At 47.4% G+C, this 24,239-nt stretch overlaps 1 protein-coding gene across 4 annotated transcripts in view; it reads right to left on the reverse strand.

Annotated features, from left to right (window-relative positions):
- Positions 1 to 8,334, reverse strand: part of ccdc28b (coiled-coil domain containing 28B) — a 60,861-nt gene extending 52,527 nt beyond the window's left edge. For all 4 annotated transcript variants that reach the window (XM_080211539.1, XM_080211542.1, XM_080211541.1 and 1 more), the window contains exon 1: positions 8,263 to 8,334. The gene's annotated coding sequence lies outside the window, so the exon portion shown is untranslated. The remainder of the gene's footprint in view (positions 1 to 8,262) is intronic.
- Between the last annotated feature and the right edge of the window lie 15,905 nt (positions 8,335 to 24,239).

Consider the following 24,239-nt stretch of genomic DNA (forward strand, 5'->3'; position numbering starts at 1 on the left):
TCTGCCTTTGGAATATAGTGTTCAATTCTGATCGCCACACTACCAGAAGGATGTGGAGGCTTTGAAGATGGTGCAGAAAGATTTATCAGGATGTTGCCCTGGTATGGAGGGCATTAGCTATGAGCAGAGGTTGCAGAAACTTGGTTTGTTCTCACTGGAACGACAGAGGTTAAGGGGCGACCTGATGAAGTCTACAAGATTATGAGAGGCACGGACAGAGTGGATGACTCTGGACTCAGGAGCTTTTTCCCAGGGTGGAAAAATCAATTACTAGGGAGCACAGGTTTAAGGTGTGAGGGGCAAGGTTTAGAGGAGATGTACGAGGCAGATTGTTTTACACAGAAGTTGGCAGATGCCTGGAACTCATTGCCGGGAGAGGCAGTGGAAGTGGATACGGTAGTGACTTTTAAGGGGCATCTTGACAAACACATGAATAGGATGGGACTGGAGGGATATGGTCCCCAGAAGGGTAGGAGGTTTTAGTTAAGTCAGGCAGTATGGTTTGGAGGGCCATACAGCCTATCCCTGTACTGTAACTTTCTTCGTTCTTTGTTAAGGTGCACAGTAGGGAAAAATGGTCAAAAGACAAAATCAAAGGCACTTTATCTGAATGCATTAGCATTTATAACTAGACAAAATGAATATCTGGTGACTCTGACATCCATCATTATAAGAACATAAGAACATAAGAAATAGGAGCAGGAGTAGGCCATCTAGCCCTTCGAGCCTGCCCCGCCATTCAATAAGATCATGGCTGATCTGTCGTGGCTCAGTTCCACCTTCCCGCCCTCTCCCCATAACCCTTAATCCCCTCTCTTATCAAAAACCCATCAACCCGCGTCTTAAAAATATTTAGCGAGGCAGCCTCCACCACTTCAACGGGCAGAGAATTCCAGAGATTCACCACCCTTTGAGTGAAGAAGTTCCCCCTCAACTCCGTTCTAAACCGTCCCCCCTTTATCTTGAGGCTGTGCCCCCTAGTCCTACTGTCCTTTCTGAGCGGGAAGAGTCTCTCCACCTCTATCCTATCCATCCCATTCATCATCTTATACGTCTCAATGAGATCTCCCCTCATTCTTCTAAACTCTAACGAGTACAAGCCTAGTTTATTCAGCCTCTCCTCATAGCTCAACCCCCTCAACTCCGGTATCAGCCTAGTAAACCTCCTCTGCACTCCCTCCAAGGCCAAAATATCCTTGCGCAGGTGCGGCGCCCAAAACTGCACACAGTACTCCAGCTGCGGCCTCACCAATGCCCTATACAGCTGCAGCAAGACCTCCCTACTTTTATATTCAATCCCCCTCGCTATGAAGGCCAGCATCCCATTCGCCTTCCTGACCACCTGCTGCACCTGCAAGCTGGGTTTTTGCGACTCATGCACAAGGACCCCGAGGTCCCTCTGCACCGTCGCCTGCTGCAGTTTTTCGCCACGTAAGTAATAGTCCTTCCTACCATTATTCCTACCAAAGTGGACCACCTCACACTTGCCAACATTAAATTCCATTTGCCATTTTCTGGCCCATTCGCCCAGCCTATCTAGATCCTTCTGCAGACTCTCCACACCCTCCGCACAATTTGCCGTTCCCCCAATCTTGGTGTCATCAGCAAATTTCAACACCATACACTCGGTTCCCTCCTCCAGATCATCTATATAAATGGTAAAAAGCTGAGGCCCCAGCACCGACCCCTGGGGCACTCCACTAGTCACCATCTGCCAATCCGAATAGCACCCGTTGACCCCCACTCTCTGCCTCCTATTTGACAACCAATCCTCTATCCACGCTAACACCCTACCCCCAACTCCATGTCCCTCGACCTTCTGCAATAACCTCTTGTGAGGTACTTTGTCAAACGCCTTCTGAAAATCTAGAAAGACCACATCCACCGGCTCTCCTCTATCCACCGCCCTAGACACATCCTCATAGAACTCCAGTAAATTTGTCAGACACGACTTCCCTTTAATGAAACCGTGCTGCGTCTGCTCTATCAAGCAATTCCCTTCAAGATGCCTTGCAATTTCCTCCTTAATGACAGATTCTAACATTTTACCTACCACAGACGTTAAACTAACCGGCCTATAATTCCCCGCCTTTTGCCTGGCACCCTTCTTAAACAACGGCGTAACATTAGCCGTTTTCCAATCATCCAGCACTTCCCCGGAATCCAGCGACGTCTGGAAAATAACCACCAAGGCATCCACTATCACCTCCGCCATTTCTTTCAGAACCCTCGGATGCATTCCATCCGGTCCTGGGGACTTGTCCACAATCAGCCCCTCCAGTCTGTCGAGCACCGCCTCTCTAGTAACAGTAATGTCATTAAGACCCTCCAGTCCTACCACCTTTCCATCGCTAACACCTGGCAAATTATTCACGTCCTCCTCCGTGAAGACAGAAACAAAAAAGTTATTCAATACCTTAGCCATTTCCCCATCCCCTACCACTAGGTCCCCTTTCTCATCCTCTAAAGGACCAACATTCACCCTAGCCAGCCTCTTCCTTTTTATATATTTATAAAAACTCTTGCTATCCTTTTTTATGTTAAGCGCTAGCCCAGCTTCATAGTTTCTCCTACCCTTCTTTATCAACTTCTTTGTCAATCTTTGTTGACATTTAAACCTCTCCCAATCCTCTTCTCGCCCACTAGTCTTAGCTACTCTAAACGCCTCCGCTTTTAATTTAACACTTTCCTTCACCTCCTTCGTTATCCACGGCTGATTACCTCTCCTCCTATGGTCCTTTTTGACCATCGGAATAAATTTCTGCTGAGCACCAAGAAAGATCTCCTTAAAGATCCTCCACTGCTCCTCAGCAGACCCTCCCTCCAACGCGCTCCCCCAGTCCGCAATCGCCAATTCTTCCCTCATCCTACCGTACTCCCCTCTATTCAAACAAAGTACGCGTGTCCGGGAACCCACTTTCTCCTCCTCCATCTGCACCAGAAACTCCACCATACAATGATCACTCTCCCCAAGAGGATCCTTCACCGCAAGGTCCCTAATTCTACCCGCCTCATTACATAGCACCAGATCCAAGATAGCTCGCTCCCTCGTCGGCTCCAACACACACTGTTCGAGGAAACTATCCCGGCAGCATTCCAAGAACTCCTCCTCGAGCCCTCCGCATCCAACATGGGTCGACCAATCAATATGCAGATTGAAATCCCCCATAACTACGGCCGTCCCATTCCTGCACGCCGCACTTATTTGCGCGTTAACAGCCCGCCCCACCTCCAGATCATTATTCGGGGGCCTATAGACGACACCCACCAGCGTCTCCCTCCCTTTGCTGTTCCTAATCTCCACCCACAACGATTCCACCCTCTGCTCCTTGGCTCCAATATCATCCCTTGCTACCACCTTGATGCTATCCTTAATCAGCAGAGCTACGCCACCCCCTTTTCCCTCTTGCCTATCCTTCCTAAACACTTGATAGCCCTGTACATTCAGCTCCCAGTCCCTGTCACCCTGCAGCCACGTCTCTGTAATGGCCACCAGATCGTATCCATTTGTGTCGATCTGCGCCACCAGCTCATCCACTTTATTCCGAATGCTTCGTGCATTCAGATAAAGCGCTTTCATCCCAGCCTTCACCTGGACCCTATTTGCCGTAACGCCACCAACTATACTCACGCCCCCTACTCCCTCTATTATTGGGACATCCTCGGCCTCTTCCCTTACATGTACACTCTCCTTAACTTTAGACCTCGTAACATCACCTACCCTCGCACCCTCCCCCCCCCTAATTAGTTTAAAGCCCTGTCTACAGTCCTCTTTACTCGATTCACCAGCACTCTGGTCCCAGCACGGTTCAGACCAACCCCATCCTGCCCGAACAGGTCCCACCTACCCCAATACTGGTGCCAATGCCCCATAAATTCAAACCCATTCCTCCCACACCAATCCCTGAGCCACCCATTCACTTCCTTAATCCTGTCAACCCTACGCCCATCTGCACACGGTTCAGGCAGTAGCCCAGAGATAACCACCTTGTCGGTTCTACTCTTTAATTCCATTCCCAGCTTTTCATACTCCCTCCCCAGATCCTCAGTTCGCATTTTGCCTACGTCGCCGGCACCCACATGTACCACAACGACCGGATTCTCACCCTCCCACTCCAGGTTCCTCTGCAGCCCAGCTGCGACATCCCGTACCCGAGCACCAGGCAGACAACACACCCTTCTGTGGACTTTGTCATTGTGACAAAGGACAGTGTCAATACCCTTCAGCCCACTATCCCCAATTACTACTACGTTCCTTTTCACCTTCTCTTTGCCTATGTCCTGCTGCATCACTGTACCGTGTGCAGTTTGCTCACCAACCTCACCTGCCTCGTCCTCTTCCAGAGTGGAAGCAAGAACCTCAAACCTGTTATGCAGATTAAGAGGCTGAGGCCTCCGCTCCTCACCCCCCTTCCTCCTCCCAGCAGCCCCCTCTTGTCCCTGACCCTTAGAGTTAGCCAGTCTAGCGGGGGTGGATGTCACTTGCACCCCATTGACAATGGCACCCTCTCTCCCCTTGATGAGCCTCAGTGACTGTAGCTCAGAGGCCAGCTCATCTACCTTGAGCTGGAGCTCCTCCAGCAACCTGCACTTACTACAGACATGGTCACTGGAATGGACCCTGGAGTCCACCAGTTCCCACATCATACAGAAACCACACATCACATGCCCCCCCTACTGTAGTAGTCTTGAAAAAAAATTTTTTTTTTCCTTGTTTTTTCAAATGAACTCACCTGGCCTTTTTGCACTCAAGCCCTTTTTGATCTTAAGCCCTAATAACTCACTCTGCTTCCCCCTCACTCCGCTGCCCGCTGTCTACACCAGGCCTCCTTTTAAACCTGGCGCTGATTTAAAGCTGTTGGCCCACAAATCCCTTCTAACCACTCCCTCAGAATTCTTAAAGCAGTAAATACAATAAATAAATGCTTTAAACAGTTCTACAAAGAACAAAGTGCTTTAAACTTATTTTAAACAGGTTTTTAACAGGTAAAATCTTAGCTCTCTCTCTGCTCCTTGAACGGTTAGTCATAGCATGGATCAGTTCTGGCCTCCCAGATTTCCTGGATCCATTATAGTTTGTTTACTGCCACAACAGGTCCATAGCAGATGCCCTGCACTTAACCCTGAAACATCTAGATAACAAAGATACTAATGTCAGACTCCTATTTATCGACTACAGCTTAGCCTTTATTTCTACAAAACTCATCTCTAAACTCCTGGGGCTCAGCTCCTCCCTCTGCAACTGGATCCTGAACTTCCTAACCTATAAATTGCAATCATTAAGAATAGGCAACAACGCCTCCTCCACGATCATCCTCAACACTGGTGCCCCACAAGGCTGTGTTTTCAGCCCCCTACTATATACTCTTTATACACCTGACTGTGTGGCCAAATTCCCCATCAACTTGATTTTCAAGTTTGCTGATGACACCACTGTAATGGGTTGGGTCTCAAACAATGATGAGACAGAGTACAGGAATGAGATAGAAAATCTGGTGAACTGATGCGGCAACAATAATTTCTCCCTTGACATCAACAAAATGAAGGAGATTGTCATTGATTTCAGGAAGCATAGACGAGAACATGTCCCTGTCTACATCAATGGGGACAAAGTGGAAATGGGTGAGACTTCAAGTTTTTAGGTGTCCAGATCACCAATCTGCCTGGTTCCTCCAGACTAACACTATAGTTAAGAAAGCCCATCAATGCCTCTACTTTCTCAGAAGGCTAATAAGGACTCTCACCAACGTTTACAGATGCACAATTTAAAGCATTCTTTCTAGTTGTATCACAGCTTGTATGGCTCCTGCCCCGTCCAAGACTGTATAAAACTACAAAGAGTATGAATGAAGCCCAGTCCATCGCACAAACCAGCCTTCTATTGATCAACTCTGCCCACATTTCCCACTGCTTTGGAAAAACAGCCAGCACAATCAAGGATGTCACACACCTCAGTCATCCTCTCTGCCACCTTCTTCTGTCAAGAAAAAGATGCAACAGTCTGAGGACATGTACCAACCGACTCAAGAACAGCTTCTTCGCTGCTGCCATCAGGCTTTTGAATGGACCTACCCTATGTTAAGTTGATCTTTCTGCACACCCTAGCTATGACTACAACACTACATTCTGCACTTTCTCCTTTCCTTTTCTATGAACGGTATGCTTTGTATAGCATGCAAGAAACAATACTTTTCACTGTACACTCATACATGTGACAATAATAAATCGGATCAAAATCTGTGGCACTACCCCCGACTGCAGTGGGGGCAGAATCAATCAACAGATTCAAGAAAGAGATTGATATGTTTCTGATAAAAAGTGGAATAAAAAGCTATGGCAGAGAAGTGTAGTTGAGACCAGGATAAAGTCAGCCAGGATCATGTTAAATAGCAGCGAGGACTTGAAACGCTGAATTGCCTACTCCCACTCCTAATTCCTTTGTAAAATGTCGAGGGACCAGGGCAAAATGCACTGTCTGAGAGTGTGGTGGAGACAGATTCATACAGCGAGTGATTAGGATCAGGAATGAGAGTGTAGGGGAGACGGACTCATACAGCGAGTGATTAGGATCAGGAATGAGAGTGTAGGGGAGACGGATTCATACAGCGAGTGATTAGGATCAGGAATGAGAGCGTAGGGGAGACGGATTCATACAGCGAGTGATTAGGATCAGGAATGAGAGCGTAGGGGAGACGGGTTCATACAGCGAGTGATTGGGATCAGGAATGACAGCGTAGGGGAGACGGGTTCATACAGCGAGTGATTGGGATCAGGAATGAGAGCGTAGGGGAGACGGATTCATACAGCGAGTGATTGGGATCAGGAATGAGAGCGTAGGGGAGACGGATTCATACAGCGAGTGATTGGGATCAGGAATGAGAGCGTAGGGGAGACGGATTCATACAGCGAGTGATTGGGATCAGGAATGAGAGCGTAGGGGAGACGGATTCATACAGCGAGTGATTGGGATCAGGAATGAGAGCGTAGGGGAGACGGATTCATACAGCGAGTGATTGGGATCAGGAATGAGAGCGTAGGGGAGACGGATTCATACAGCGAGTGATTGGGATCAGGAATGAGAGCGTAGGGGAGACGGATTCAATCGAAGCATTCAGAAGGTAATGCAGGAATGATGTGAAAAGCGAAATGGGAAGGTGGAGAATGGTAAATTGCTCCTTTGAAAAGACACAATGACCAAATGGTCTCCTGTGCTGTGAACAATAAGCATTTGTGTCTATATCTGATTTGTGTCTATATCTGATTTGTGTATATATCTGATTTGTGTATATATCTGATTTGTGTCTATATCTGATTTGTGTATATATCTGATTTGTGTGTGTATTTCAGAAGGCCACGATTCAGTTGCGATTTAATGAAATGTTAAAACTAGTAAAACTGAATTTACCCACAGCCAGGCTGAGGGGAAATGCTGTGAGGTTGTAGCAGGGAATGTGTCACCGCAGCCAGGGTTCATCAGCCCCGCCGACCCCCCGCCCAAAAATCCCCCCCCACCCCCGAAATCCCACCCGCCCCCCCCATCCCATCCCCAAACAGATCGGTGCCGGGGGGGTGGTTAATAACTCAAAACTCTGATGTTTAATTATTTATTTCTCAATCTTTCCATTTTGATGTTTATCAAATGCATCGAGACATTGAGACAAATGGCCTTAAACACTCCGCGCCTCTGACTGTGTGAATGGAGCAGAATCGGAGCCATCCCGAACCCCCCCCCCCCCGAGCGGAGAATCACCCGGAATAACCCAGCGGCAGGGAGCCAGCAATCAGCCCCCGATCCCCCACCCCCACCCCCGATCCACCCCCCCCACCGCCACCCCCGATCCACACCCCCCACCCCCACCCCCACCGCCACCGCCACCCCCGACCCACCCCCCCCACCCCCGATCCCCGACCCCCACCCCCGACCCACCCCCCCCACCCCCGATCCCCGACCCCCACCCCCGACCCGCACCCCCACCGCCACCCCCACCGCCACCGCCACCCCCGATCCCCCACCCCCACCCCCGACCCGCACCCCCCCACCCCCACCCCCAACGCCACCCCCGATCCACACCCCCCACCCCCACCGCCACCGCCACCCCCGATCCCCCACCCCCCCCACCGCCACCCCCGATCCCCCACCCCCACCCCCACCGCCACCCCCGATCCACCCCCCCACCGCCACCGCCACCGCCACCCCCGATCCCCCACCCCCACCCCCACCCCCGATCCACACCGCCCCCCCCCCACCCCACCCTCCTGTACCTGGAAAAGACAATCCTTCCAAACCACAATCCGCCCCGACAGCAGCAACTCCCCCGCTTCCGGCACCAACAACCCGACACTTCCTCACCGCAACCCGATCCCAGCTGGAGATAATCCCAGGAACCGGATCCGAGCTGGAGATAATCCCAGGAACTGGATCCCAGCTGGAGATAATCCCAGGAACTGGATCCCAGCTGGAGATAATCCCAGGAACTGGATCCCAGCTGGAGATAATCCCAGGAACCGGATCCGAGCTGGAGATAATCCCAGGAACTGGATCCCAGCTGGAGATAATCCCAGGAACCGGATCCGAGCTGGAGATAATCCCAGGAACCGGATCCGAGCTGGAGATAATCCCAGGAACTGGATCCCAGCTGGAGATAATCCCAGGAACTGGATCCCAGCTGGAGATAATCCCAGGAACTGGATCCCAGCTGGAGATAATCCCAGGAACCGGATCCGAGCTGGAGATAATCCCAGGAACCGGATCCCAGCTGGAGATAATCCCAGGAACTGGATCCCAGCTGGAGATAATCCCAGGAACTGGATCCCAGCTGGAGATAATCCCAGGAACCGGATCCGAGCTGGAGATAATCCCAGGAACTGGATCCCAGCTGGAGATAATCACAGGAACTGGATCCCAGCTGGAGATAATCCCAGGAACCGGATCCGAGCTGGAGTTAATCCCAGGAACTGGATCCCAGCTGGAGATAATCCCAGGAACCGGATCAGAGCTGGAGTTAATCCCAGGAACCGGATCCCAGCTGGAGATAATCCCAGGAACCGGATCCGAGCTGGAGATAATCCCAGGAACCGGATCCCAGCTGGAGATAATCCCAGGAACCGGATCCCAGCTGGAGATAATCCCAGGAACTGGATCCCAGCTGGAGATAATCCCAGGAACTGGATCCCAGCTGGAGATAATCCCAGGAACCGGATCCGAGCTGGAGTTAATCCCAGGAACTGGATCCCAGCTGGAGATAATCCCAGGAACCGGATCCGAGCTGGAGTTAATCCCAGGAACTGGATCCCAGCTGGAGATAATCCCAGGAACCGGATCAGAGCTGGAGTTAATCCCAGGAACCGGATCCCAGCTGGAGATAATCCCAGGAACCGGATCCGAGCTGGAGATAATCCCAGGAACCGGATCCGAGCTGGAGTTAATCCCAGGAACCGGATCCGAGCTGGAGATAATCCCAGGAACCGGATCCGAGCTGGAGATAATCCCAGGAACCGGATCCGAGCTGGAGTTAATCCCAGGAACCGGATCCGAGCTGGAGATAATCCCAGGAGCCAGATCCGAGCTGGAGTTAATCACAGGAACCGGATCCGAGCTGGAGATAATCACAGGAACCGGATCCGAGCTGGAGATAATCCCAGGAACCGGATCAGAGCTGGAGTTAATCACAGGAAGTGAATCAAAACTGGAGATCCTCACAGAGCAGAGAAGACCATTCGAACATTCAATTGGTGACTAGTGGAGTGCTGCAGGGATCGGTGCTGGGGCCTCAGCTGTTTACCATTTATATAGATGATCTGGAGGAGGGGGCTGAGTGTGGGGTGACGAAATTTGCTGATGACACGAAAATGAGCAGAAAAGCAAATTGTGCGGAGGGTATGGAAAGTCTGCAGAGGGATCTGGATAGGCTGAGCGAGTGGGCGAGGACCTGGCAGTTGGAGTATAATGTTAGCAAGTGTGAGGTTATCCACTTTGGCAGAAATAATAGTAGGAGGGATTATTATTTAAAGGGTGAAAAGCTGCAGCATGCTATGGTGCAGAGGGACCTGGGGGTCCTTGTGCACGAGTCGCAAAAACCCAGTCTGCAGGTGCAGCAGGTGATCAAGAAGGTGAATGGAATGCTGGCCTTTATAGCGAGGGGGATAGAATATAAAAGCAGGGAGATCTTGCTGCAACTGTACAGGGTACTGGAGAGGCCGCAGCTGGAGTACTGTGTGCAGTTTTGGGCGCCGCACTTGCGCAAGGATATTTTGGCCTTGGAGGAAGTGCAGAGGAGGTTCACTAGGCTGATAACGGAGATGAGGGGGTTGGACTATGAAGAGAGACTAAATAGACTGGGTCTGTACTCGGAGTTTAGAAGGATGAGGGGGGATCTTATAGAGACGTATAAGATAATGAAAGGGATGGATAGGGTAGAGGTAGAGAGATTCTTCTCGCTTAGAAAGGATAGCAGGACGCGAGGGCACAGCCTTAAGATAAGGGGGGGAGCAGTTTAGAACGGAGTTGAGGAGGAACTTCTTCACTCAAAGGGTGGTGAATCTCTGGAATTCTCTGCCCATTGAAGTGGTGGAGGCTACCTTGCTAAATATATTTAAGTCACGGGTAGATAGGTTTTTGACAGATAAGGGAATTAAGGGTTATGGGGAGAAAGTGGGAAAGTGGAACTGATCCACTTCAGATCAGCCATGATCTTATTGAATGGCGGGGCAGGCTCGAAGGGCTAGATGGCCTACTCCTGCTCCCATTTCTTATGTTCTTATGACCCTTCGAGTCTGCTACAACAATAACTACCACTAAAGTCATGCTGATCCCATTTTTCAGCACTTATCCCACATCCTTGAATGGGCTTTTAACAATGGTTTTAAGTAATTTTTTTCTGTGACAGGGAAGGATGTATTTCCAAGTCAGGTCGGTGGAGGAATTGCAGGGGAACTTAGAACATAGAACACTACAGCACAAACAGGCCCTTCGGCCCACGAATTGCACCGATCATATCAACACCTACCAATCTATAGACCTATCTATAACCCCCAATCCCATTAAACCCCATATACTCATCCAGAAGTCTTTTAAAAGACCCCAGCGAGTTCACCTCCACCACCACTGACGGCAGCCGATTCCATTCACTCACCACCCTCTGAGTGAAAAACTTACCCCTAACATCATTTCTGTACTTGCCTTCCCACACCTTAAACCTGTGTCCTCTCGTAGCGACCATTTCAACCTGGGGAAATAGCCTCTGAGAATCCACCCTATCTATTCCTCTCAACATCTTATAAACTTCTATCAGGTCGCCTCTCAACCTTCGTCTCTCCAGGGAGAAGAGTCCCAGATCCCTCAACCTATCTTCATAAGGCATGCCTCCCAATCCAGGCAACATCCTTGTAAATCTCCTCTGTACCCTTTCGATAGCTTCTACGTCCTTCCTATAGTGAGGCGACCAGAACAGCGCACAGTACTCCAAGTGAGGCCTGGCAAGGGTCTTATAAAGTTGCAGCATTACCTCCCGATTCCTAAACTCAATCCCTCGATTAATGAAGGCCAGTACACCATACGCCTTCTTGACCACATCCTCCACCTGCGAGGCAGATTTAAGAGTCCTGTGGACCCAGACCCCAAGATCCTTCTGCTCTTCAACACAGCTAAGAGTCCTGCCCTTGATAGTGTACTCGTTCATCCCATTGGTCCTGCCAAAATGGACGACTACACATTTATCCGCGTTGAAGTCCATCTGCCACTTCTCCGCCCAGTCCTGCATCCTATTTATGTCCTGCTGCAACTTTTGACATCCTTCCAGACCATCCACAACACCACCGACCTTCGTGTCATCGGCGAACTTACTAACCCATCCTTCCACTTCCTCATCCAGGTCATTTATGAAAATGACAAACAGCAAGGGTCCTAGAACAGATCCCTGGGACACTCCACTGGTGACTGACCTCCATGCAAAAAAAGACCCATCCACAACCACTCTCTGCCTTCTGCAGGCAAGCCAGTTCTGAATCCACAAGGCCAAAGGCCCTTGGATCCCATGCCCTCTCACTTTCTCAAGAAGTCTTGCATGGGGAACCTTATCAAACGCCTTGCTGAAGTCCATGTAAACCACATCCACCGCTCTTCCTTCGTCAATGTGTTCAGTCACATTTTCAAAGAACTCAACTAGGCTCGTAAGGCACGACCTGCCCTTGACAAAACCAACTTGTATTCACGTTCACATGCGCCTGTTGCCCTTGTCCTTCTAGGAGATGGGATTTAGATGGTACTGTCAAAGACGCCTTGAGTTCCTGTAGTGCACTTGGCAGATGGTTGTGAAGAAAATATTATTATTTCATATTTCTGAGGACTATTTGAGGACTGAAGAACAGTCTGAGCAGGATGTTGGGGGGGCTGGGGGGTGGGGGGGGGGGCGGTGTGTGTGTGTGTGATGAATTTAATTACACTGTGGACTGAGTGTCCACAAGGTTGAGGACGTCAAAAGGGCTAGCTGTTAACGGCAAGCATTTTATGTTAATAGGGCAGAGTTGGATGTTCTGCAGGTAAATAAGTCAAAGGTAGAAATTTGCATTTGGAAATAAGTGAGTATTTGGGTTTTAGCTGTTGAATTTCAAAGGGAGGTAAGAAGCAGTTCACAACTTGAGTGTTGTTAGAGCTGCAGTTATCCAGGGAAATGGAGAGTATTCCATTCCATTCCTAAAACATAGAACATTACAGCGCAGTACAGGCCCTTCGGCCCTCGATGTTGCGCCGACCAGTGGAATGAATCTAATGACCCTCTAACCTAAACTATTCCAATGTTATCCATATGCCTATCCACTGACCATTTGAATGCCCTTAAAGTTGGCAAGTCCACAATTGCTGCAGGCAGGGCATTCCACACCCTTACTACCCTCTGAGTGAAGAACCTACCTCTGACATCCGTCCTACAATTACCAACCCTCATGTTAGCCATCACCATCCAAGGAAAAAGGCTCTCACTGTCCACCCTATCTAACCCTCTGATCATGTATGTCTCAATTAGGTCACCTCTTAACCTTCTTCTCTCTAACGAAAACAACCTCAAGTCTCTCAGCCTTTCCTCATAAGACCTTCCCACCATACCAGGCAACATCCTGGTAAATCTCCTCTGCACCCTTTCCAATGCCTCCACATCTTTCTTATAATGCAGCAACCAGAACTGTACGCAATACTCCAAGTGCGGCCACACCAGAGTTTTGTACAGTTGCAACATGACCTCATGGCTCCAAAATTCAATCCCTCTACCAATAAAAGCTAACATACCGTACGCCTTCTTAACAACCTTATCAACCTGGGTGCCAACTTTCAGGGATCTATGCACATGAACACCGAGATCTCTCTGCTCGTCAACATTACCAAGAGTCCTTCCATTAGCCCTATATTCTGTAATCCTGTTACTCTTTCCAAAGTGAATCACCTCACACTTTTCCACATTAAACTCCATTTGCCATCTCTCAGCCCAGCTCTGCAGCTTATCTATGTCCCTCTGCAAACTGTAACATCCATCCTCACTGTCTACCACTCCTCCAACTTTGGTGTCATCAGCAAATTTACTAACCCATCCTTCTACACCCTCATCTAGGTCATTTATAAAAATATCAAACTGCAGTGGCCCCAAAACAGATCCCTGCGATACATCACTTGTAACTGAACTCCAGGTTGAATATTTCCCATCAACCACCACCCTCTGTCTTCTATCAGCTAGCTAATTCCTGATCCAAACTGCTAAATCACCCTCAATCCCATGCATCCGTATTTTCTGCAGTAGCCTACCATGGGGAACTTTATCAAACGCTTTGCTAAAATCCATCTACACCACGTCAACTGCCTTACCCTTATCCACCTCTTTGGTCACCTTCTCAAAGAACTCGATAAGGTTTGTGAGGCACGACCTACCCTTCACAAAACCGTGTTGACTATCCCTAATCAATTTATTTCCCTCTAGATGATTATAAATCCTATCTCTTATAATTCTTTCCAAAACTTTGCCCACAACAGAAGTAAGGCTCGACGGTCTATAATTCCTAGGATGGTCTCTACTCCCCTTCTTGAACAAGGGGACAACATTTGCTATCCTGACCTGTGCCTTGTAGATGATGGACAGGCATTGGGGGGTCAGGAATTGAGTTATTCACCTCCGGATTCCTTGCCTTCAACCTGTTCTTGCAGCCACAGTATTTATAGGGCTAGTCTAGTTCAGTTTCTAGTCAATGGTAACCCTCAGGATGTTGGTAGTGGTGGGTTCAGTGATGGTAATGCCATTGGATGTCAAGAGGTGATAGCTAGATTCTTTCTTTTGGAGATGGTCAATGCCTGGCTTTCTTGTGCTACTTATAGAGTCACAGAGGTTTACAGCATGGAAACAGGCCCTTCGGCCCAACTTGTCCATGCCATCCTTTTTTTGTAAAAACCCCTAAGCTAATCCCATTTGCCCGCTTTTGGCTCACATCCCTCTGTATCCATTGTACCCATGCAACTATCTAAATGCGTTTTAAAAGATAAAATTGTACCTGCCTCTACTACTACCTCTGGCAGTTTGTTCCAAATACTCACCACCCTCTGTGTGAAAAAATTGCCCCTCTGAACACTTTTGTATCTCTCTGAAGTAGGGAAAGGGTTAATGGATTTTGTACCTAGAATATGTCACAAACATAACCCTTCATCATGACTGATCTTCTCAAGCTTATACTGCTCCTGGCAGTAATATGTTATTTTTTCATATATTACATGCTTTAACTTTCATTTTTATAACGACAGATAGTTTAATGTGGCTGTTATTTTGTAGACTTTGTAAATCTTACTGATTTGTGTTAGTTGCACATTGTTACACAGATGGTAGTTTACGAAACCGGCTTTTGACAGCTGCTGATGGCAGATCGCGATACCGGCTTTTAACAGGAAGAGTCCTGCTGGGACGGCAACGATCGCACAAGTAACTTCAAATTCAGGGATGCCGGTACTGCTGCAGAAGGGGTTTGAATCGTGGCCAGATTAAGCCTATGTCATGACTGCTGCTGCCAGCTGGACTGTGATTCCTGGTTAAATCTGGGGCTGAATCACGATCAAGGAAGGAAGACCCGAAGGTCTGGCCGGAATTGGAACTTTGAATCGTGATTACTACTAGAGCTCATAGTGTATAAGTGCCCTGTGTTTGTGCTCTATGAGAAGTCTGGTAGTCCAGGCCGGAACCAGTTTCTCTCAAAGCTCTGGAATAAAACCACTGTATTTTGACTCACAACAGTCTCAGAGGTATTATTTTTCCTACAACACTCTCCCCTCTCATCTTAAACCTATACCCTCTAGTTTTAGACTCCCCTACCTTTGGGAAAAGATATTGACTATCTACCTTGTCTATGCCTCTCATTATTTTATAGACATCTATAAGGTCACTCCTCAGACTCCTACACTCCAGAGAAAGAAGTCCCAATCTATTCAGCCTCTCCTTATAACTCAATCCATCAATCCCAGTAGCATCCTAGTACATCTTTTCTGCACTGTTTCTAGTTTAATAATGTCCTTTCTATAATAGGGTGACCAGAATTGCACACAGTGTTCCAAGTGTGGTCTTGTACAACTTTAACAAGATGTCCCAACTCCTGTATTCAGTGTTCTGACCGATGAAACCAAACATGCCGAATGCCTTCTTCACCACTCTGTCCACTAGCGACTCTACTTTCAAGGAGCTATGAACCTGTACCCCTAGATGTCTTTGTTCTGTAACTCTCCCTAATCCCTACGATTGACTGAGTAAGTCCTGCCCTGGTTCAATCTACCAAAATGCATCACCTCGCATTTGTCTAAATTAAACTTCATCTGCCATTTGTCAGCCCACTGGCCCAATTGGTCAAGATCCCGTTGCAATTGGAGATAACCTTCCTCACTCTCCACTATGCCACCAACCTTAGTGTCACCTGCAAACTTACTAACCATGCCCCCTATATTCTCATCCAAATCATTAATATAAATGACAAATAACAGTGGGCCCAGCACTGATCCCTGAGGCACACCGCTGGTCACAGGCCTCCAGTTTGAAAAACAACTCTCTGCAACCCCCCCCCCGGCTTCTGTGAAGAAGCCAATTTTGTATCCATTTAGATACTCCACCCTGGATCCCATGAGATTTAACTTTATGCAACAACTGCTACCTTGTCAAAGGCCTTGCTAAAGTCCATGTAGACAATATCCCTAATTGCCATCCATTTCAGAAAGCATTGGAGAATCAGACACATTGTTTTGGGTCTGAAGTTTCATGTAGGCCATAAGAACATAAGAAATAGGAGCAGGAGTAGGCCACCTAGCCCTTCGAGCCTGCCCCACCATTCGATAAGATCATAGCTGATCTGAAGTGGATCAGTTCCACTTTCCCGCTTTCTCCCATAACCCTTAATTCCCTTGTCTATCAAAAACCTATCTACCCGTGTCTTAAATATATTTAGCGAGGTAGCCTCCACCACTTCAACGGGCAGAGAATTCCAGAGATTCACCACCCTTTGAGTGAAGAAGTTCCTCCTCAACTCCGATCTAAACTGCCCCCCTCCTTATCTTGAGGCTGTGCCCTCTAGTCCTGTCTAGGCCAGACAGGGTAAGGACGGTTTTAAGACCATAAGATATAGGAGCAGAATTAGGCCATTTGGCCCATTGAGTTTGCTGCAACATTCAATCATGGCTGATATGATTCTCATCCCTCTTCTGTTTTCATCCCATAACGCCTGATCCCCTTATTAATCAAGAACCTATCTATCTCTGTCTTAAAGACACTCAATGACCGGGCTTCCAAAGCCCTCTGTGGCAATGAGTTCCACAGATTCACCATTCTTTGGCTGAAGAAACTCCTTATCTCAGTTTTTAAGGAGTGTCTCTTCATTTTGAGGTTGTGCTCTCGAGTTCTAGTCTCTCCCACTCGTGGAAACATCCTCTCCACATCCATTCTATCTAAGCCTCTCAGTATCTTCAAGTTTCCATTAGAACCCCCTCATCCTTCTAAACTTCCAACAAGTACAGACCCAGAGTCCTCAACCACTCCTCATTTAATAAACCGTTCACTCCTGGGATCATTCTTGTGAACCTCCTCTGGACCACCTCCAAAACCAGCACATCCTTCCTTAGGGATGGGGCCTAAAACTGCTCACAATATTCCAAATGGGGTCTGGACAGAGCCTTACACAGCCTCAGCAGTACATCCCTGCTCTTATATTCTAGCTGTGCAGAAATGAAAGAGTTAACATTGAATTTATCTTCCTAACTGCTAGCTGAATCTGCATGTTAACCTTAAGAGAGTCCTGAACCAGGACTCCCAAGTCCCTTTGTGCTTCTGATCTTCAAAGCCTTTCCCCAGATGTAAAATAATCTATGCATATATTCTTCCTACCAAAGTGCATAATCTCACACTTTCCAACATTGTATTCCATCTGCCACTTCTTTGTCCACTCTGCAGTCATTCTGCAGTCTCTCCACTTCCTCAACACTATCTGTCCCTCTACATATCTTTGTATCATCCACAAATTTAACAACCCCATGCCTTCAGTTCCATCTTCCAGATCATTATTGGGAGGTGTTGCCAAATTTGTAAATTTACAATTTTGTAAATTGAGTTTGTGTCTTTATATGCCCTGTTTGTGAATAGAACTCCCGCTTATCTCACGAAGGGGCAGCGCTCCAAAAGCTTGTGGCTTTTGCTACCAAATAAACTGTTGGACTTTAACCTGGTGTTGTGAGACTTCTTACTGTGTTTACCCCAGTCCAACGCCGGCATCTCCACATCACAGAAACATATAAGATAGGAGCTGGCTATTTTCCAATCCTCTGTGACCTCCCCTGTAGCCAGTGAGGATACAAAGATTTCTCTCAAGGCCCCAGTGATTGCCTCCCTTGCCTTTCTTAGTATTCTGGGGTATATCCCATCAGGCCCTGGGGACTTAGAACATAGAACATAGAACATTACAGCGCAGAACAGGCCCTTCGGCCCACGATGTTGCACCGACCAGTTAAAAAGCAATGACCCTCTAACCTAAACCAATCCCTTTTCATCCATAAACCTATCCACAGATCTCTTAAACGCCCCCAAACTAGGTGCATTTACAACTGCAGCAGGCAGGGCATTCCAATCCCTCACCACCCTCTGGGTAAAGAACCTACCCCTGACATCCGTCCTGTAACTACCACCCCTTAACTTAAAGCTATGCCCCCTCGTGCTAGCTTTCTCCATCCGAGGAAAAAGGCTATCACTGTCCACCCTATCTAAACCTCTAATCATCTTATACGTTTCAATAAGGTCCCCTCTTAGCCGCCTTCTTTCTAACGAAAACAACCTCAAATCCCTCAGTCTCTCCTCATAGGACCTCCCCTCCATAAGAACATAAGAAATAGGAGCAGGAGTAGGCCATCTAGCCCTTCGAGCCTGCCCCGCCATTCAATAAGATCATGGCTGATCTGTCGTGGCTCAGTTCCACATTCCCGCCCCCAAATCCCTCAGTCTCTCCTCATAGGACCTCCCCTCCATACCAGGCAACATCCTGGTAAACCTCCTCTGTACCCTCTCCAAAGCCTCCACATCCTTCCTGTAATGTGGGGACCAGAACTGCACACAATACTCCAAGTGCGGCCGCACCAGAGTTTTGTACAGTTGCAACATGACGCTGCGGCTCCTAAATTCAATCCCCCTACCAATAAACACCAAGATGCCGTATGCCTTCCTAACAACCCTATCTACTTGATTCCCATCTACTTGTCTACCTTAATGTTTCTCAAGAACCCCAATATCTCCTTTTTGATCTCAACATGACCCAAACTATCTCACACCCTTCCCCAGACTCATCATCCATCAAGTCCTTCTCTTTGGTGAATACTGTCACAAAGTACTCATTTAATATCTCGCCTATTTCCTCTGGCTCCACACATAGATTCCTTCCCTTGTCCTTGAGTGGGCTGACCCTCCCCCCGGCTACGCTGTCGCTGTTTATATATGTATAAAAAGGCTTGGGATTTTCCTTAATCCTGCTGGCCAATGACTTTTCATTAGTCCTTGTAGCCCCTCCTTACTCCTTGCTTAAATTTCTTTCTACTTTCCTTGTATTCCACACTTGCTTCGTGTGTTCCCAGCCTCCTAGCTTTAACAAATGCTTCCTTTTTCTCTTTGACTAGGCTCACAATATCTCTTGTTATTCAAGGTTCTCAAAACTTGCCATCCTTATCCTTCATAGAGTCATAGATGTTTAACAGCATGGAAAGAGGCCCTTTGGCCCAACTTGTCCATGCCACCCCTTTTTTTAACTTCTAAGCTAGTCCCAATTGCCCATGTTTGGCCCATATCCCTCTATACCCATTTTACCCATGTAACTGTCTAAACACAAGGCAAATTGTTTCTGCCTCTACTACTACCGCTGGCAGCTTGTTCCAGACACTCAGTACCCTCTGTGTGAAAACAGTTGCCCCTTTGGACCTTTTTGTATCTCTCCCCTTAAACCTATGCCCTCTAATTTTAGATCCATCTATCTTCGGGAAAAGATATTGACTATCTAGCTGATCTGTGCCCCTCATTATTTCATAGACCTCTATAAGCCCATTCCTAACATCCTATGCTTCAAAGAAAAAATTCCCAGTCTATCCAGCCTCTCCTTATAACACAAACCATTAAGTTCTAGTAGCATCCTAATAAACCTTTTCTGGACTCTTTCTAGTTTAATAATATCCTTTCTATAATAGGGTGACCAGAACTGTACATCATATTCCAAGTGTGGCCTTACTAATGTCTTGTACAACTTCATCAAGACATCCTAACTCCTGTATTCAATGTTCTGACCGATGAAACCAAGCATACTGAATGCCTTCTTCACCACTCTGTCCACCTGTGACTCCACTTTCAAGGAGCTATGAACCTGTACCCCTGGATCTCTTTGTTCCATAACTCTCCCTAATACCCTCTACTAATTGAATAAGTCCTGCTCTGGTTCGATTGACCAAAATGCACCAACTCTCATTTATCTGAATTAAACTCCACTTACCATTCGTCAGCCACTGGCCCAATTGATCAAGATTCCGTTGCAATCCTAGATAACCTTCTTCACTGTCCACCATGCCACCAATCTTGGTGTCATCTGCAAACTTGCTAAGCATGTCTCCTATATTCTCATCCACTTACCAGACGTCCCTTTGCTTGCCAAGACTCTCTTAACTTTTGAAAGTTCCTGTCGGATACCAACAAAATTGGCTTTGCCCCAATTTAGTATTTAACTTTTCGGCCAGACCTATCATTCTCCATCGTTATCTTAAAACTAATTCATCCTTAAAGGAATGTGCTGGTCCTGAATTTCTATCAAGTTACACTTGAAAATCTCCCACATGCCAAATGTTGATTTGCCCTCAAACATCTGCCCCCAATCTACATTCTTCAGTTCCTGCCTAATATTGTTGTAATTAGCCATCCCCCAGTTTAGCACCTTCACTTGAGGACTACACTTATCTTTACCCTTCAGTACCTTAAAACTTACTGAATTGTGATCACTGTTCGTGAACTGCTCCCCTACTGAAATGTTGACCACCTGGCCGGGCTCATTCTCAATACCAAGCCCAGAATGGCCCCATCCCTTGTTGGACATTTCTACATACTGTTTCATGAAGCCCTCCTGGATGCTCCTTACAAACTCTGTCCCATCCACACCCATAGCACTAAGTGTGCCAGTCGATATAGGGGAAGTTAAAATCATCCACCACAACAACCCTGTTACTTTTACACCTTGCCAAAATCTGCCTACATATCTGTTCTGCTATCTTCTGCTGGCAGATGGGTGGCCTATAGTAAACACCAACATTGTGACTACATCCTTTCTATTCCTAAGCTCTACCCATAATGTCTAGCTTTTTAAGTCCTCTAAGGTGTCCTCCCATAGTACAGCTGTGATATTCTCCTTAACAACCAGTGCAATTCCTCCACCTCTTTGACATCTGGGTAAAGAAATTTCCCCTCACCTCAGTTCTAAAAGGTTTATCCCCTATCCTCAAACTATGACCCCCTAGTTCTGAACAACTGGGCAGCATGGACAAGTTGGGCCAAAGGGCCTCTTTCCATGCTGTGAACCACTATGACTCTATAACCTTTTTAGCCTGGAAAAGCTAATGTTGTATTTATGGCTTGTCAAATATTTACATTCTGCTAAATTGTATGTATTTTAATACATTTTCAAAGTTTGTTTGAATTTGTTTTTACCTTAATTTCTCATGTATGTACCAGTCTTATTATCTGTAAAATTATTAATCCAGATTTCATGGATGCAATGATGGAAAAGCTGTCAATATTTTTTGTCATTGGCCTGTGAAACTGACAGCAACATCTGCACATGTGCAATAAAATGTAAAAATACTGATAATGCTGTTAGTGATTCCCTGCTGATCTACAAGGTGTGCAGTGAAGGTGACCACAGATGGCAATCTTTGGAAATCACTGGGTGACAACAACTTCCCTTTTTATGCCATTTAAAACCCCTGCCCAAAAAGTGGGCAGCATGGTGGCACAGTGGTTAGCACTGCTGCCTCACAGCCATGTGGGGATGCTGGCGTTGGACTGGGGTAAGCACAGTAAGAAGTCTCACAACATCAGATTAAAGTCCAACAGGTTTCCTCCCAGCGCCAGGGACCCGGGTTCAATTCTCGGCTTGGGCCACTCTCTGCGTGGAATTTGCACATTCTCCCATGTCTACAGGGCTTCCTCTGGCACTCTGGTTTCCTCCCACAATCTGAAAGACCTGCTGGTTAGGTACATTGACCCAAACAAGCGGTGGACTGTAGTGACTAGGGGAATTTCACAGTAACTTAATTGCAGTGTTAAAGTAAGCCTTACTTGTGACTAATAAATTAACTTAACATCGTCCACTTTTTTACATCCCCCCTGAAACATCTGTATCCTGGAACGTTAAGCTGCCAATCCTGTCCTTCCCTTAACTAATTAAGAACATAAGAAATAGGAGCAGGAGTAGGCCATCTAGCCCTTCGAGCCTGCCCCGCCATTCAATAAGATCATGGCTGATCTGAAGTGAATCAGTTCCACTTTTCCACTTTCTCCCCATAACCCTTAATTCCCTTGTCTATCAGAAATCTATCTACCCGTGACTTAAATATATTCAGCAAGGTAGCCTCCACCACTTCAACAGGCAGAGAATTCCAGAGATTCACCACCCTTTGAGTGAAGAAGTTCCTCCTCAACTCTGTTCTAAACTGCCTCCCTCCTTATCTTGAGGCTGTGCCCTCGAGTTCTGCTATCCTTTCTAAGCGGGAAGAATCTCTCTACCTCTACCCTATCTAGCCCCTTCATTATCTTCTAGGTCTCTATAACATCCCCCCTCAGCCTTCTAAACTCTAAAGAGTACAGACCCAGTCTATTCAATCTCTCTTCATAAGCTAACCCCCTCATCTCCGGTATCAGCCTGGTGAACCTTCTCTGCACTCCCTCCAAGGTCAATATATCCTTTCGCAAATACAGGGACCAAAACTGCACACAGTACTCCAGCTGCGGCCTCACCAGTGCCCTGTACAGTTGCAGCAAGACCTCCCTGCTTTTACATTCTATCCCTCTCACTATAAAGGCCAACTCTCTGTAATAGCAACAATATCACAGTTCCAAATACTAATCCAAGCTCTAAGTTCATCTGCTTTACCTGTTACACTTCTCACGTTGAAACAAATACACTTCAGTCCACCAGACCTTCTTTGATTAGGAACCACACCCTGCCTGCTCTTTCTCTGACTCTTACTGGCCCTACTCTCTAGTTCCCATTCAGTTAATTCACCTTTGTTTTGGTTCCCACCCCCCTGCCAAACTAATTTAAATCCTCCCATGTGACACTAACAAACCTCCTGGCCAGAATATTTATGCCCCTCCAGTTTTGATGCAACCTGTCCTTCTTGTACAGGTCCCACCAGCCCTGGAACAGATCCCAATGGTCCAGATATCTGAAACCCTACCTCCTACGCCTGCTATTTAGCCATGTGTTGAGCTGTACTATCTTCCTATTTCTAACTTCACTGGCACATGGCACAGGGAGCAATCCTGAGATTACAACTCTGGAGATCCTGCTTTTTAGCTTTCTACCTAATTCGATAAACTGCTGCTGCAGGAACTTGTCATTCTTCCTACCTCTGTTGTTAGTCCCAATATATATCACAAACTCTGGCTGTTCGCCTTTTCCCTTCAGAATGCTTTTTGTCCATTCAAACACATCCTGGAACTTGCCACCAGGGAGGCAACATTTCATTCTGCAGTCTCTTTCAAGTCCACAGAAACACTATCTGCACCGCTAACTATAGAGTCCCCTATAAATATTGTTCTACTGCTCTTTGTCCCTCCCTGCTTACCAACAGAGCCAGCTGTGCTGCCATTGCATTGGCTGCCGCTGCAGTTATCCCCTGATAGGCCATCCCCCAACAATATCCAAAATGGTATACTTGTTAGAGAGGGGGATGACTACAGGGGATTCCTGCACTGAATGCCTGCCCCTTCTAGTGGTCACCCAAATATCTGCCTGCACATTCGGTGTCATCACATCACGTCCATGACGCTTTCCACCACCCTCATAAGAACATAAGAAATAGGAGCAGGAGTCGGCCATCTAGCCCTTCGAGCCTGCCCCGCCATTCAATAAGATCATGGCTGATCTGTCGTGGCTCAGTTCCACATTCCCGCCCTCTCCCCATAACCCTTAATCCCCTCTCTTATCAAAAACCCATCAACCCGCGTCTTAAAAATATTTAGCGAGGCAGCCTCCACCACTTCAATGGGCAGAGAATTCCAGAGATTCACCACCCTTTGAGTGAAGAAGTTCCTCCTCAACTCCGTTCTAAACCGCACCCCCCTTTATCTTGAGGCTGTGCCCCCTAGTCCTACTATCCTTTCTGAGCGGGAAGAGTCTCTCCACCTCTATCCCATCCCATTCATCATCTTATACGTCTCAATGAGATCTCCCCTCATTCTTCTAAACTCTAACGAGTACAAGCCTAATTTATTCAGCCTCTCCTCATAGCTCAACCCCCTCAACTCCGGTATCAGCCTAGTAAACCTCCTCTGCACTCCCTCCAAGGCCAAAATATCCTTGCGTAAGTGCGGCGCCCAAAACTGCACACAGTACTCCAGCTGCGGCCTCACCAGTGCCCTATACAGCCACAGCAAGACCTCCCTACTTTTATATTCAATCCCCCTCGCTATGAAGGCCAGCATCCCATTCGCCTTCCTGACCAC

Source organism: Carcharhinus amblyrhynchos, chromosome 24, assembly GCF_965287045.1.
Source record: "Carcharhinus amblyrhynchos chromosome 24, sCarAmb.v2.hapA, whole genome shotgun sequence".
NCBI classification, from domain to species: domain Eukaryota; kingdom Metazoa; phylum Chordata; class Chondrichthyes; order Carcharhiniformes; family Carcharhinidae; genus Carcharhinus; species Carcharhinus amblyrhynchos.